The sequence below is a fragment of the Pipra filicauda genome, unplaced genomic scaffold, assembly GCF_003945595.2.
Source record: "Pipra filicauda isolate LSUMZ 115617 unplaced genomic scaffold, ASM394559v2 scaffold325_size820570_pilon, whole genome shotgun sequence".
Taxonomy (NCBI): domain Eukaryota; kingdom Metazoa; phylum Chordata; class Aves; order Passeriformes; family Pipridae; genus Pipra; species Pipra filicauda.
In genome coordinates, this window is record NW_024104449.1 from 661,945 (window position 1) to 679,138 (window position 17,194).

The window sequence follows — 17,194 nt, forward strand, 5'->3', positions numbered from 1 at the left end:
CATTTGAATTCAGCACAAGTAAAACCCAACATGGTGAAGGATGGGAGCAAAGGGAGTGAGCTGGTCCTGTTGTGCTGGGCTGGGGCTACCTTTGGGCTCCAGGGGCCCCCTGAAAGAGGGAGTCCTTTCCCAGCTGACAGTGGCAGCAGGTGTGCAGCTATGGTAAATACACTGACATATCCAATTCACAACTTGTTTGAGTAGGATCTGGATTTTGTGTGTGAGTTAAAATGTCAAACTAATAGCATAAAGCAGGAATGTTATTAATAGGAAGGGTTCTGAATAATTTGTTTGTAAACAAGGAAGTATCACTACAAAGCATAATAAACAGGTGTTTGAAAAAAAATTTAAATATTGAGGAATGAACTGTGTCTTCAATCAGTACAGTTCAGCGTGTGTTCAGCGATTTTTTAAATTTCATTAACAAGAGCTTTTCAATTGGGCTTTTGCTCCTTTTGCCTTCCATTTGATTGTATCACATTACATAAATGGCCTGTCATGTTGGAGTAGTTGTACCTAAAGTAGTTGTAACCTAAAGTTAACTTTCTCAGTCTTTCAACATTGCCAAGAAATTCAGTCTCTCCAAACTGCTTGTGTTGTTGTACAAATTACTCACATTTAATGCAGCCAAAACGAGATTGACATAATAAAATTTATACCCAGAGCACCACGTTGTTTCTTTTGCACATATAGAGAAGGGGGGAAGTGCACATTTACTATGGAAATTATCAGATTTAAGCCATCCACTGCTGTTTGATGCATATGCACTCACGCACACACACACACACACACAGAGAATTTCACTGCAGACATACACATATGTACCACTAATCATTTAAGATTTCTCCCAAAATACCTTGCAAAACACTGATTTTACCCCCTTAAACAGAAAGTTAAGCCAATAGAAAGGCAAGAGAGGATAATAAAGCCTTTTGTCTTTGATCTCTTTTGATTTTGAACTAATGCATGTTTTGGTTTTTTTTAAGTTCTGTAACAAAACTAAACCAGTAGAGATAATGTAATTTTACTTCATATCTGAAGTCTTCAGAGCTTGAACACCTGTTTGGTCTCCCACAACGTTCAGCACGTAAAACTTTGAAAGCTGGGAATGCAGCCTTGAAGAAGTTTATTATTATATATATGGTTTCTGAGAAGTTTTCTACATCTTTTTAATAACAAAATTACATGAATTACATTCATACATGCTTTAAAATGCACTGAAACATTCACTACTGCCATGTTAGGATTGCCAGTGGATTTTTTTAAATAAGTTTCTTCCCAACTCTGTGAACAAACCTTGTCCTTGTCATACATATTTGCAAGCTCTTCAAGACTAAAAAGCTGCTGGACATGTGGAAGGGTTTACAATCAGCAATAGACCCTCTTTCGTTTAGTTAAAATGAGTAGTAAATGGTAAAGGGAACACTAGGAGTCAGAAGAGAGCAAGAAACTTGGTGAAATCTTTCTGCTTCTCTTTAATGTACCTCACCGGTTTCTGCCTTCATAAGCTACATTATATTAGAGGCCATGTTGTGGATTCTAATGCACAACCTGACAGGCTAGATAGACAGATTGGGAACTGGGAAAAAGAGAAAATCTTTTTTTTTGTGGCCCTGCTCATAGAGTAATCCCCGCAGTTCCTGTGTTTCCCTTCTCAGAAGTGACAGCAGTTACCTATTTCATTATCACATACAGTAGGCTGTAAATCAAGAAATGGGAACTTGAACAGATTCTGAAGTGAGATTAAGTTCCCGCTACCCTTGCTCTCTAAAGTGCAAACTGCCTGTGCAGCAGAGGAGCCTCATGCAAGAAATATTTGGATTATTTTCTAACCTCTCTCTTTGTTGTCTAGTGGGAAATTCAGTGCAAAATATTTTTGGCTTTTCAGCTTCTGATATGAACTGGAAGCAGCACGTAAGGAGCACAGTAAGATTTGCTTTGATACAAGATGTTTGCATTATTCAAATGTGTTTGTTCAAATCTAGAGCAATCCCCAGTTTTTAGTTCCCATGCCACACATTCCTTTGTATACACAATGCTTTTCCAGCCTGCCTCTGCCTTCAGTAGAGACTCGCACAGGTACCAAGATACACTTGTACAGAATTCTTTCACAACAAGATCTTAATTACACCTCAGTGTTAACAAGTGTAATTCTCCATAATTTACAAAATAACTGCTCATTTCTGTACAGAAGTGCAGTGTAATGAGAACACAGAAAGTATGAAGGTTCCAACTACATTATTCCTGAATTTACTATGAATATTTCTGTCTCAACTAGAAGCTTGATTGAAAAATATTTGTTTTGCCTGGGAATACATATACTCTTAATATTTGCTTTCCTGTCTTGGTGAAAACAAAAGATCATTTCACTTCAACTTCCCCTGGAGGCTACTCTTTCTTCAAACAGCAACATTGGATCAGTGAATGGAATAGCAGATGTGTGTGCATAGGATTATTAATCAGGCAAATGAAATATATGTAACAGTTGACTGTACAAGGAATTGTGCAATTCTTCAAAATGCATGCAGATCTGATTTATAAAGGAAAAAACCTCCATCTGTTCACTTCTCAACTGTAACTTTTTCCTTTCTATTCCCCAATGATAAGATCAAAACAGGCCTTTAAAAAACTCATAGTCTTTCAGTAGAAGTAGACCTCGATGAGTTTGTTAGAGAGTAATGAAATAAAGATTATAAACCTATCCCTTTAAGAAGAAAAGTGTTTGTCCTCATGAATTCTGTGACAGTGAAATAACCAGAGAAACTGTTAACCAGTAAGGGAATTGAGCTCTAATCCACAGACACGATATATGGAATAAGGAACTGGACAGAAAAGACAAGGAAAATTATGTATGAAAGTTATAGAAAAATACAGACATGAAAATTATTTTGCAACCTTATGGAGGTCTGATATAACTTCTACTGAACTTAATGAATTTGAGGCAATGTAGGTGCTTGTTTGGATGTTAGTGCTATTCTGAATTGGTGATAAATTATTGCTTGACTGTTTCCTTTTCCAGACAGAGAGGCTTCAGAATTACCATTATGCAACTTTGTTGTTTCCAGAAGAGTTAAATAATTTCCACACTGCTTTTCTTCCTCTTGAGTCTAACTGTAATTTCTAGTTAAAGAAGACTCACTCTAAGAGCAAGCGCAGCATTTGGAAAGTGGAGTTGAGGTTTTGCAATGCTCTGTACCTATGAATGTAGGTAGCAAAAATATGAAAAGAAGGCAGAAAAACAGAGTTTGCCCAAGCAAGACTTTCTCATACAATGGTTGGTATAAAGAGAAACCAGCCCTCATCCGACAGAGGCAGGCTATTCTGCTGCCTGGAGTTTTTATGAAAGGCAGATCGCTAGGGTGGAAAGGATAAACAGAAATCGAAGGGATTCTCCATTGAGAGGCTTACAGCCTCTATGTTACCCTGAAAGTATTTCAAACATCCCCGTAGCACCAACAAGACAAAACCAGCTCATATGTGAGAATGTGCAGTTGTCAAAATTACGCAAGACAGTGTTCCAGCCTGATCACAGTGTATTCTGTATCTTTTCCATTGTGCATTGCTCTGCACCTTGGTACCTCTCTCTTGTCACTTTTACTCACCTTCTATTTAATCATGAGACTAACTACTCATATTGCAGGAACATAAACGGACAGCTCCAGATGAGTTTGAGACCAGGACTAGTGAGGGCACAGGGCTGGATCAGAACAGCCAGATGACATCCCAGCTTAGTGCCAAACTACTGCTGTCACAGACTGTGCATGAGGTCTAAGCATCAATCTATGCATAATCATCTCTTCATCCTATGTCCTGATAAGCTCACCACAAAGTTTCTCCCTTATTGATTATTTTTGGTACCTATCTAAGTCAAAATCAGAAAAAACTATCAATCATTGGCAACTCAGTCTTCAACAACAGAAACCTGGTGCTTTTAATTTTCCATAAAGAGCTTCCATCCAATAAAACCAGACTGTTTAATACCCCTTCTGAAAAACAATTACATTTCTGTAGCATGGCTTTGTATAAACACAGAACTACATTAACTTAATAATTTTCTTTTTTTTTTAAATAATTTTTCTCATATAGTTTCTTTATAAATTATTTATTTCAAAATAATTCAACTCTCTAGTGATCTGCCCAGAAATGCAACAAACAGATCTCTCTTCGCTCAGAACCCTATTCATATACAGTGCATACAGTGACTTATGAATGTCTTATTTGACTGGTTATCCCACTAAGGTGGATGTAACAGCTCTAAGTTTCAAGGAAGAAAAACTTGGGTTTCTGTCACTGCAAAGTTCCTACTCTTATTTCTAGAATTTCAGAATCCCAGATGATTTAAAGGAAATTCAATGCAGTTTTAAGGCATTGAGTACCATTTAGACTCATAGTTGGAAACAAAAATATTTTCCATGGCCAACTACTAACAAAGTACACAAAGTGATATCTCAGTCCAGAATATGGTATATTACAAAAATACCCCACCCACAAAGCAAGAAGGCATAAATAATGCAAAAGGAATAATAAAAAAATAACTGCCTTTGAGTGATACCATTTATGCTATTATTCAAAATGCAAAGTTGACTTAAATTCGGACCACTCAGTAAAATTTCAGCAAACAAGACTTTGAGAGATGAAAGTATGTTTTGTCAGCTTAGCATCTTTTCAGCTCCTAAATGAATTCCAAATAGAATCTAAAAATAAATTTCCAGTTAATTAAATTACATGTAATATCTTGTACTGATTCTATTTCTTCTGGAACTTTGCACATTTATTTCGAAGACAAACATATACAACAGTTTACCTGGATATCTCAAAGGTCTCCAGTATTTTGATACAGGCAGAAAAACTGGCTCCCTCAATGTGACAATCCACGGGTGTTTCACCTTAACAGCCTGGTCTGTTCACTAAGAGGAGTTCTGCTTCTCTCAGAGGGTTTGCATAAGAATGTCGCTTGTGGTTTTCATTATCATGAACAGTAGAGAGAACTGCTCTCTTCAGGATATTAGGCAAGAAGTGGTGTAGGAAAAGGGAACTAAAGTGTGTTCAGACTGGTTGGCTGCTGCCATCAGCAGTATGCACCATGTGATATTCAAAAGTATTGCATTTTCCCCATATTGTGTAGCCCCGTGAAGCTCTATGGGTGCACACAAGCTTGAGTCTTTACAGAATAGCAGCTAAGGAAATGTGCGTGGCAATTACAGGCATAAAGATTGGGCTGACCTCAAGTCTAGTGTCCTGCTACCACTAAGAATCCTGCATACATTCCCACTCATCAGGTGTTGGCTGATGTGTTTATTTGCTATGACCTATGCCAGTAGGATCTCGAGATTGCCAGTTTTTTAAAATTTCTGTAATGTGGAGATACATCTTTTTTAAAAACTATGATCATACATTTCTTCTGTCCTTCTTCAGAAGGGTGCTTGTTACACAAGTCAAAGAGTTGGAAGGATGATATAGAATGGGAAAGCCGACATTGAGAAAATAAGCTTCACAAGAAATTCTAAACTTGTATTTGTGCTGAAGGTAAACCCAAACCACAAAGGCGGAACCCCCTACAAAATACAGCTCAGTGAAGTTGCTGGAGCTCTGCACAGGGGTGAGATTGCAGAAGAAAACTGTGTGTCTTTGAATTAATTAAAGGCTGTTCTGCACAACCTTCTTAGTATTTTTGAAAGGATTTGGGTTGTCAAAGTAAAACATTGGAAGTGCATTATGTTTCCAGCTTTATTTTACTAAAACTTCTATCTTAGTATGTTCAGAAATTTATTAGAGTGTGGGATGGTACTTACTTGAGTTAAAGACACTGCTACGTGCCAAAGCTAACTGATTTTTTGGGTACATAACATAATGGTTTTTTTTTCATAGTGGTAGAAATGCAGTTCTTTATGCTATTCATTCTGCTAAACACCATATTTTATTTATAAAATAATATTTTTTTTGTGAAAATAAACAATCATCACAGATGATAAAGCATTTATTATTAATACTAGGGCAGATTAGACTTTGTGGCTTGCTATTATATCTGGCAGTCTTAAGACAGTTTGACTGTTTTAAGATGCTAACTGTAACAATACAGTCATTTTGCATGAGTAAAAACCACTGCAAGTGTTTGCTCACAATATCAGCTCTAGACAAATCATGCAACGATCAAAGAACTAGTTCATCTCTGCAGCTCTGAATGCTAGACAGTTCCTGCTGTCTTCTCTTTTATCCAGTACACACAGATAAGTATAACCCTGACTGACAGAATGCTGCTGAGAACAAAAATTGCAAAAAACACAATGAAAATAACAGTTTATGCTGTGAAATTACTGTGAAAGTTGCCCATCTGCAATGCTCATATGCTTCATTTTACACTTGCAGGTGCAGCAGCTTCCTGAAACTTCTCTGGTTTTTTTCCATGTATTTCTTTGAAGGATGTTTGTGAGTGATATAGAGAAATTACTTATTTTTAGGTGAAGAAAGAATATGAAGGAATTAATACTTTCAGGAACAGGACCCTCAAGCCTGAAAGCAATGTGAAGTTATTTTGCCTTTTTTATTTTTCACAAAAACAACAGCAGCAGCAACAAAATCACAAGATAATGTTCAAGCAAGACCAGAATATCAATAATGATAATGTTTTCTCATCTACAAACATGCCATCTATAAACATGCCATACACACTCTGTGTAGAACACAGCCACCATCTAAATCCCAGCACAGCAATGGCGTGTTATTGTTACAAGGTGCAAATTTTATGACTGCAACTTTAAATATGTTTTTTTATCAGACCATTTATTCAACTGTTTCCATGTACCTTTGGGAAAAGTGCCTGCTTTGGAATTAAATTTATCAAAAACCAAAGAAAGAAAAAAGGGAAGAAAAAGAGTCAGAACACTGGCCACTAGGGAAAAGTGTGGCCAGCAGATTGAGGAAGGTGATCTTCCCCTTCTTCTCAGCCTTAGTGAGGCCACATCTAGATTACTGTGTTCAGTTCTGGTCTCCAAGACAAGGAGGTACTGGAGTGGGTCCTGTGGAGGCCACAAAGATGATGAGGGGTCTGGAACATCTCTCTTAAGGGGAGAGACTGTGGGAGCTGGGCCTGTTTAGCCAAGACAAGACTAAGAGGATATCTCATTAATATGTATACCTCAAATGCGGGTGTCAAGAGGATGGTGACAGACTCTTTTCAGTGGTTCCCAGCAATGGAACAAGGAGCAGTGGTCATAAACTAAAACACAAGAAGTTCCACCTCAACATGGGAAGAAACATAGCATTGAGCAGAACACTGGAACAGCTGCCCAGGGAGGTTGTGGAGTCTCCCTCCCTGAAGACATTCAAAAGGCACCTGGAGGAGTTCCTGTGTCATCTGCTCTAAGTGACACTGCCCTGGCGGGGGCTTGGACTAGATGATCTCCAGAGGTTCCTTCCAACCCTAAGGATCCTGTGATTCTGTGATTCTGTGAGTATCACTGAGTTTCTCTGCTATAAGTGCTAGTCCACCTTTTTGAGGTGCCTTGTTTTCATCTACTGATGTTGTCCCATGCACTGAAAGGGTTTGAAAAGTCAGGCACTTCCATCTGAACACCTCTGGCTTTCCAATTCAATGGTCACAAAGACTATCATAGTTGGAATCTTGTTACCTTCACAGCTGTGTCAATACTGCTGCTGGAGTTGGTGTAAACTGAAGTGACATGATACACACATACACAAAAAATCTTTTTCTTTTCATATTGTTTTTAACCTACTTCATTTTACTGACCTTAAGTATATTACATGATCCTAGATCAGGTGAGACGGCATAACATAATTAGTGGTGAGTGAGCATGAGAGAAGAAAAAGGCAGAAATGATTGGCTGGAGCAGATAATCTTTAAACCAGGTATATATGGGGAAGGAGGTAGAGGGAAGTATGTGGGAGACCACCTTTAGATGGGTACATTAATATCATTAAAGCAAACTTGAAAATCTTCTTTGTAAGGTGGAATAATGTTGTTCTATAATATAACAATGCACACAAATACGTGGAATATTGATAAGACAAAGTCAATGCTAGGAACATTTTTCAGTACAATTTTGCTTCCTGCCTCCTCCTCTCTCTCACAAGGCTTTTGCCACCTGGTGAAAGACTGGACACAACAGCAAAAATGATACATTTCTCCATTGATAATCTCTATACATACTTGTATTGAAAAAGCTACAGAGAACCTGCTTTCATGCTGCTGCTGGGAGTAATATTTTGAGTACATAAACCTTGTCAGAAGGCAAGTCAAAGAGTCTGAAGTCCTGCCTTACAACGCTATGCCACTCCCCAGGGTCAGGAAATCTGGGGAGAAGTACCTCCTCACCATGGCAGTGATCCTTTTACAGCATCACTTTGAAAAGTAACTGATTTTCAGTAAAAACTTGATGTTCCTGAACACTGTCAGGATCTTCTGCCTGCAATTGCTACAGCATGCGATGAGAACCAAAGTTTCTGGCAGTGTCAGGCTGCATTATCTTTGTGTCTGCAGGCAGGCCTAGACTTCCTGAAAAATGTGCTGCGGCATTTCCATTGTATTGTAAAAAAATTGAAGGTAGTTTTAGCACTTCTGACTGAAATTTGATGTGGTCATGTGTGAATTAACTGCATTCCCTTGTGTCTGTCATGCTTATGGGAACAAACGGCCTTTCCAGATGCTGTTGGGGACAACTGACATGCAGGATTCCCTGGCTCCTCAAGTTAATGCTATGGATCTATCAAATAGTTGAAAATCAGTAGAGACTGGGGTAGAGATGAAGGATGGAGGAGCAGGGAAGGGTTACTGGGAGCTGAGCACCAGCAGTTTGTGTGGGGAAAGGATCTCTGGCAGCTGGGGACAGTCCGCCCTTGTGAGGTTGTGGTCCCTCAGCCCCCCTCCCCTGTGCCCCTCAGGAATGGCCATGCCTGTGCCCTGCCTTCCCCCACCATCGGCTCACTGGGCCCTGACTGTGCCCCCTCGCTGAGACTCACCCTGTCGTGGAGGGACCCAGGGCTGGCTGGAGCCCTCGCAAGCCTGAGAGCATGGGTGTGGCTCAGCAGCGCCCTGGCACCAGGGAGAGGAGAAGAGAGAGAGTCTAAACTGGGGGAAGGAGATATTAGGCAGCAAGAGTGGAAGGAAACTTTCTCAAGGAAGTTGCTTCAGTTTCCTCCCCATATACCCTCATGTAAGTGGTTGGGCAGGGGATTATCTGCTGGTTCCCCCTCGGCATCCCCCCCCAGCTGCTGATATCAGGAGGAAGAGGAAGTGCAAAAGCAAGAGGAACAGACATGTTTAGAGTATTGGACCTTTTGACCAGTCACAGAACTGGCCAAACCTCAGAATTTCTCTCATGTAGACAATCTCACATTCTCTATTGTTGATTTTCTTGTATAAGCAACACATTTTCAAGGATTGTCAGACATAGAGTTAGGTGTCTAGAAAAACATTCAATCTAGAATGTTAAAGTTTAATTAAAAATAAATGCAGCCCTTTATAAGATTTCTCAGTTTTGTATAATTCCAGACACCAGTAATAAAGACAGTGATGTGGCCTAAATAACAACAAAGAGGATGCTCCCCCAGCATAAGCATTTCAAAACATAAAGTAACTTCAGCAGCAGTTTTAATCAAAGACAATAAAGTTTAAAAATGAAAACACAGTTTAATCCAAACAGCTTTAAGAAGAATGGTTCAAAAAAAAAAAAAAATTTCCTAAGGCTTTCTGCCTGGTATTTGCATAATGCCTGACATCCTTTTCTACGTCCCTACCCTTTAGCCTTTTAAAAAACTTTATTTTGACTATCAGTGAATTCTGATCCCTGATCCTTAGCAGGTGGTAGCAAGTTGGTAATAAAAACCTTCTTTAAAGTGACTGATTAGCCTGTGATATAAACCCATAAACAAAAGAAAGTGCAAGTCAGGTTAAATAAGAATGCATTCATCTGTGCCTCTGTCAATCACAGCAGAGACCCATGATCAGTTTTCCATCTGCTGGAAGTCATTTCGGTAAAGCCAGCTTAGGCAGAGAGTGTACACAAAGTCTTACTAGTATACAGAGTTTCTTTCAAAAAGAACATTTCTTTCTTCCTACCCTACTCTCATGTCTTTTTCCAAGGCTCTCTGCTAACCTCACCTTTCCTCTTTTTATCCAGCATTTGGAATGTCATGGCTGGGCTTCGCGAACGAAGATTTGGGAAGGCTCTATCCACATTTGTTACAGGCACGTTGGTGACTTATGAGGCCAATACGAGACAGACATATCCGATTGCAAAAGGCACAGCAGAAAGACTCTTTGGATGGTATATTCTGCAAGACACGGTTCTTTCTGTGTTGCCTTTTCTCCTCGAGGGTGATCCTGCGTGTGTTCTCAAAGGAGACAGCTGCGTTATAGATGGTGTGTCTCCAGGCCTCCCGATTGGAGGCCAGAGTAGACCAGTTATAGTGATCAATATGGCCAAGGCTGAGATGTTGTTTCAGGGAGTCCTTGTATCTTTTCTTCGGGGCTCCTCTCATGCGGCAGCCAGTGGCAAGTTCACCATAGAGCAGGATCTTAGGGAGGCGGTGGTCCTTCATCCTGGAGAGACGTGCCCTGCCCATCACAGCTGTGTTCTCAGCAACATGGCCTCAATACTTGTGACTGCTGCTTGCTCTAGAACAGATGTGTTGGTCACATAATCTGACCAGTGGATGTTTAGGACTGTACAGAGGCAGCGTTGATGGAAGCGCTCTAGGAGACGCAGGTGGTGGCGGTAGATGACCCATGATTCGGAACCATATAAGAGAGTAGACAACACTATGGCTTTGTAAACACTGATCTTGGTGTTTTTCTTCAAGTGTTTATTACGCCATACTCTTTTGTGGAGTTTTCCAAAAGCACTATATGCCTTTGCTAACCTGTTGTCAATCTCCCCATCAATCTTACCATCCGAGGAGATGAGGCTGCCTAGGTAATTAAACTGTTGGACTGATTTGAGCTCCGATTGGCCAATGGTGATGTGGGGATGATGGGGGACTTCCTGAGGTGCAGGTTGATGGAGAACCTCTGTCTTCTTTAAGCTGACTTCCAGCCCAAAGAGCTCAGCAGCATCTGCAAAGCAGGATGTTAAACGCTGCAGAGCTGCTTCTGTGTGGGCGACAAGGGCGGTGTCATCAGCATAAAGCAGCTCCCGGACAAGATGGTTTAAGGTCTTAGTGTGGGCCTTCAGTCGCCTTAGGTTGAATAGGCTTCCATCAGTACGATATCGAATGTAGATACCATCCTGATCATCGAGGTCTGCAGTGGCCTTTTGGAGCATCATGCTAAAAAAGACTGTGAAAAGGGTAGGAGCGAGAACGTAGCCTTGTTTCACACCATTCTTAATTAAAAAGGGCTCAGAAAGTGTGTTACCATATCTGACTTGGCCATGTTGATCCTCATGGAGTGAGATGATCATTTTAAGGAACTTGGGGGGACAGCCTAAATGTTCCAAAATCTGCCACAGACCTTTTCTGCTCACAGTGTCAAAAGCCTTGGTGAGGTCGACAAAGGTTACATAGAGACCTTTGTTCTGTTCCCTACACTTCTCTTGCAGTTGTCTGAGAACAAATACCATGTCTGTGGTGCTTCTATTGGCTCTGAAAGCACACTGACTTTCAGGTAGGATCCCTTCTGCTATAGTGGGTATTAGTCAGTTCAAGAGTATTCTTGCCAGGATTTTGCCAGCAATGGAGAGTAGAGTAATACCACGGTACTTTGAGCAATCAGATTTAATTCCTTTCTTCTTATATAAAGTGATGATGACTGCATCACGAAGGTCAGATGGTAGTTCGCCGAGTTCCCAACAGTGCACTGTGAACTTGTGAAATTTGGAATGGAGTGCAAGGCCCCCATGTTTCCAGACTTCGGGTGGAATTCCATCAATCTCAGCTGCCTTGCCGATTTTCACCTGCTATATGGCCTTGAGGGTTTCCCCTAAAGTGGGAGCAGTATCCAATTCATACTTTACTGGTTGTTGTGTGATGGACTGAATTGCTGAGTCTTGGACTACACGGTTGGTACTGAAAAGAGTCTGAAAATGTTCAGACCATCGATTCAGAATGGAGGTTTAGAAGCATTTGACCATCAGCGCTGAGTAGAGGGCTTTGGACCTGGTATGTAGGCCCGTATGCTGTTTTCAAGGCCTCATAGAAACCTTTGTGATCACCTGTATCTGCGCATTATTGAGTTTTTTCAGCTAGATCGATCCACCACTTGTTCTGGATGTCACGGAGTTCCTGTTGGAGCTTGCTGCATGCGAGACAGAAGGCTGTTTTTCTTGTGTGACAGGATGGCAGTGCAAGGTGTGCTTGGTGGGCGGTTCTCTTCTTCCTCAACAAGTCCTGGATTTCTTGATTGTTTTCGTCAAACCAGTCCTTGTTCTTCTTGAGGGAGAACCCTAAGGATTCTTCGGAGGATTGCAGGATGCTGTTTTTAATATGGCGCCAAATTGTTTCAGGAGAGGAACCTGCAGAATCTGTGGAATGGTTTTCAAGCCTAGTTTGAAGGTTTGCCTGGAATCTGTCTCTTACTGTGGCTGATTGGAGATTGTTAACTTGGAGTCTTCTCCTTGGGATATTGCCTCACCTTTCCTCTTTTTATCCAGTATTTGGAATGTGCTACCTGGGAAATGAGAGATAAGTGGGCTGTGTGTCCCCCATTCCGTCACACACTGTGAGATGAATCACACCTGCAGTTTGGTGGATCTCACCTTGTGGGAGCCCAAACCCAGCTTTCAGCAAAGGAAAACAAGGGCTGACAAAAACCTCGTGATCTGAAGGAGCTGGACCCTTCTTACAACACCTGTTAAAGTTCTACCTCATGGATCAAGCCTGGCTCCAGCAGAAATCAGAAAGGACTTTTGAGATGATTGTATCAAACCATGTCTAAACCCCTGAAATCCCTCTATCCCCCATGTAATCCTACTAGAAGAAAAATTAACTATTTGGAAATTGCAGTAAAAATTTGTGTAACTCCCCAATTAACATAGGTTGTCCCCTTCATTAACATACAGCCCCAGATGCCTTTAAAGTAGTGTTCTCGTGTTCAATAAACTATTCCAGTTTCCCCATACTGGGATCGTGTCTAGCTTTTATTTTTCAGACCGCCACTTCACCTCGTAACTATGAGGGAAGCGAACCTCTCCACGCAGTTCTGGGTAGAAACAGCATGTGTGTTTTTCCTGTGGTGCCCTTCCCGGTTTTCTGCACAACAGGGACCTCCAGTGGAGAAGTCACTGCCGACACAAATCACAGCCTTCCAACATAATTTAGGCAAGCAGAGACTTCTGGAAGAAATTTTGTCCAACTAATCAAAATCAAATAAAAATAGTGGGACTGTAAATTGTTGTTTATTTTCAAGCTGCATTTGGCAACAGCAAAAGTTCTGTGTTCAACATATTTACATGTTTAGAGCACTGGCTCTAAACAAACCTTTTGTGAAAGTAGCAAGACACCTGAATCATACCAGGAGGGTGTGCTTGCTGTACAAATTCTAAAGTAGGGTTTTACAAACCAAAGGTTCCACCTATGTTTGGGCTCCTTAAATACAAGTTAAAAAATATTACCTCCAAATGTAGCTAAACGCACCACAGTCCTCCTTGAACTATACTGACGATTCAGACAGACAAAAATCCCTTTATCTTTTTAGTGACAAAGTCCTGCTGAATCAAAATAAACCAACACAACTGCTTTCTGAAAAGTCTAATTAGAAGGTGCTGCCCATTCCCGTTTCTTGCTCAATGTCACATTAATACTTGACTGCTATAGTGATTTAGCTATAGTGCTAAATCTTATGCATCCATGTAATAAAAAGAAAATGAATGGAGCTCTGTACTTACCATAGTCATGATATTTCTGTCTCCACAAGTCTGCTGAAGAGGATGTCCTGGACTGAAGTCAAAGATGTTCTTTGCCCTTCGATGTTAATGTCCCTTTTTGCAAAAGTCTATGCAATCTAACCAGATTTTATAGGAAAACTTATCAGCAAATTCTTGTTTTGCAGGACCACCGCAGAAGAATACAACTGGTCTAAACAAGTATGCTTACCTCAAGGTTATGAGACCTAAGTGACCTTCAAATGGCTTTTTTTGAAGTTACACTGCACTCCTTTGAAGCACAGATGATAACGAGTGCATTTATTTATTCCTTTTATGACTTCAAAGATTGTTATGAAAATCAGGTCTGTGCTGCTGACAAAATTATATAGTTATGTTTTCAGTAATCTTCAACTCAACTAAAAAGGTAAATATATGTTTGTTTTGTCTTTCCTACTCAGGGTTCCTGAATTTTCATGTATTTAGACTCCCTTATCAACGTCGTGCATGTCTCCTTCTGGCTCAAACTTTCATAGATGTTTAAAATCTGAAGTAATTTTATACCTCTAATAAACTGAACTATATTTCTATTAATTATTTTTTAATTATTCATGTCTCCATAACTGACACTACCAGAAACATAGAGTTGTCCTGGTCTGCCAGGATATTGAAATTCTGCAGTGCTGCAGACTTCCTATGCACAAAAATTGAAGGAATAAAGGGCATATGGCCATAACTACATTGAGCTGGATCTAGAAAAAACCCCAAAACTAAACCAGAGGGCTTAAGAAAAGAGGTAAAGGAAGGAAGAAGAGGAGTGAAATTTAGCTGACATTTTAGACAAAAGTAATACAACTAACTTGATCCATCTAGACTTAAACAGAATATTTCGTACAATGTCCTTTGTTGAAATTTAAGTGATGGGAACAGGGAGAGGATGTGACCTGTCAGAAGGACTGCAAGGTAAATAAGGAGATCGCTAAAGAAACATCATTTTAGCACTGAGAAGGGAATTACTGAGTTTTACTGGGATTACTTGCAGTGTTCTGCAAGTAGATAGGCATTGGTCATGGGCCTAATCCTGTCTGATCCATTACCCTGGATCATGAGTGTGGTTCAAGAGCTGGGCCTATAGCAATGTTATCTGAATGGTTCTACTCCTCCTGGGGACAATCAAGTCATTATACAGGAAGGATAAGAAGAGTTTTTGTATAGAAGTGATAGAAGTCAACCAAAGTTTAATAATAAAGTCATATACTTAGGGCTAAAAAAAAGATTTTTTGCTTTGTGCCAGGGAGATAATGAGTCACTAACAGGACATGCCCATGTGAAAAGAGTGTATAATTTGAGTGCACATTAGGCCAATGATGTTTGAGAGATGCAGGGAAAGAATTTGTGCAGAGCACTGATGAGAGCTCAGTTAGAGTCTCATGTGCTGTTCTGGTCAACTATGTTGAGTGATCATGAATTTAAACTGACACAAGTAAAAGTGAAGTCTTCTATTATGACTAGAAGGAGTTCCTGGCTTCTGAAAGGACATTGAAAGAGCTTACCTTGGGTACCTTAAGAAAGTGGAGATGAATGGTTGTGAAAAGGTTTGCAAGTATCAGAGAAAAATGATTATTTATACAAAAAATATAGGATTGAAATCAAATGGGTATAAATAGGTTAGGATTAAATTTAAAGCTGAATTTATATTCAGTTTTAGTCATTTGTATTCAGGAATGATCTTTCAAAAAGAGTAGAGGAGGAAGTAGATCAGTAAGGCTTCCACATGCTACATGAGCAATTTATGAAAGAGACTTAATCACAGTAGAGGGAGAATTCTGCTATTAGAAAAAAAATCTGTTTATCAGATAGAGAACAGTAACTGTGCTAATTGTGTGGAAAGATGCTTGGTGCCATGTCTATTCACACTGAGTGTTAAATCTTAGACTGTGGTGGGTTTCCCTACACCTATCCTCTGCATCTTTTTAAGCAGGAATGTTTTTGTGTCCGGCTCCTTAGGAATCACTCTATCTGGTAGGAATTTCCTCATACCTGATAGCTCTGCTCTTGATGAAGATTTCTGCTATTCTCACTGTGAGATATTAACATTGGATCTTCCACCAAAAGCAGCTTTATTGCAGGTTCACAATGTCTTAAAGAACCCAAGTACTAGGTCTGAGGCTTTCTGAAATGTCCCAGGAGGACTGAAGGGTTGCTAGGTGCATGTATGCTGCATCCATTGAAAAAATCCTGTGTTTGCACTTGGGAACATGAACCACTGGAAGCCTATTAGTTAGGTGGAAAAGTGTTGCCACTCCCATGGTCTGAAAGGAACTGTTAATGGTGGTGGGGAGGCCTTTTCTGTTCTGCCTTTCTAGCATAGCGTGTCAGCACAGTTTGACTTTTTGAATTTTCTCCTACCATAGGAACCTGGGAAACAGTTCTCTTTCCTTCGTTCTTTCATAATGTTTGATCTTGGTACTCAGAGTCTTTAGAGCCACTTGTGGTGGGTGGGAGGCAGATAAACAAAGTTCTACTGGATTTTTCTAGGCCTGGACTGACAAAATGGAGGGGATCAATCTCACTGATCTGATGGCTTTTACTATTGCTGTATTTCCAAACCACTCAGCCCTCATATACCTTTGTTATTGACTGTTTCCTTAAACCTTGCTTCCATGTAGCTTTTCTGAGGTCTAGTAGTATAGCTAAGTTAATGTGTATATCTTTTGCTCAACAGGGACATTAATTTCCTTTTTTTCCTCAACTTAGCTGCCTTTTCAAATGAAACCTGTTTGAGAACTATCCTTCCTCCCCACCTCAAACAAATTTTCCAGTAATTGTCTGCTAGGTTCAAAAATAATTGAGGGAGTTTCACAGGTAGGTGCAATGGCAATCCAATTGGATCAGCCTTGTTTCCTTTGGAAGTTCTGCTAAAAATATAGGTGGTAGTAGAACAGTTCCTCTATCTCTTTGTAATGTGCCTCTGATTTCATATAATAATCTTTAACTCATTGACATAGTCAAGATAAAAGTTGGACTATTCAGCAAATGTTGGGAGAAGCAAGAGTAATAACTCTAGCAAAACTGCGTGTCTTCATAAACAGGCTGGTGATTCATGGTGTGAATTAGATGTAAAATGTAAAATCCACAAGGGCATTTTGCTGAAGATAAAAACTCTCCCAGATTCTTCGCTAATATACCATCCATCAGTGGATGTCATATACATTTTTCTGATACTCATGCTGGATTTGAATTCTTGAAAATAAGTTTGAAAACATACCACAAAGAATTATGAAAAAACATTGATAAAGGGACACCATTATGCCAGCGATGGAGGACAGATGTTCTAATGAGACCCACAGGCAAATAAAAGGTTGACCACAGCCAGTGTA

The 17,194-nt window shown here is 40.0% G+C and overlaps 1 protein-coding gene across 1 annotated transcript in view; it reads right to left on the reverse strand.

The window, feature by feature from the left end:
- The window catches only part of FYB1 (FYN binding protein 1), a 44,717-nt gene extending 35,657 nt beyond the window's left edge, over positions 1 to 9,060 (reverse strand). Inside the window, exon 1 of the mRNA XM_039383778.1 lies at positions 8,977 to 9,060. The gene's annotated coding sequence lies outside the window, so the exon portion shown is untranslated. The remainder of the gene's footprint in view (positions 1 to 8,976) is intronic.
- Between the last annotated feature and the right edge of the window lie 8,134 nt (positions 9,061 to 17,194).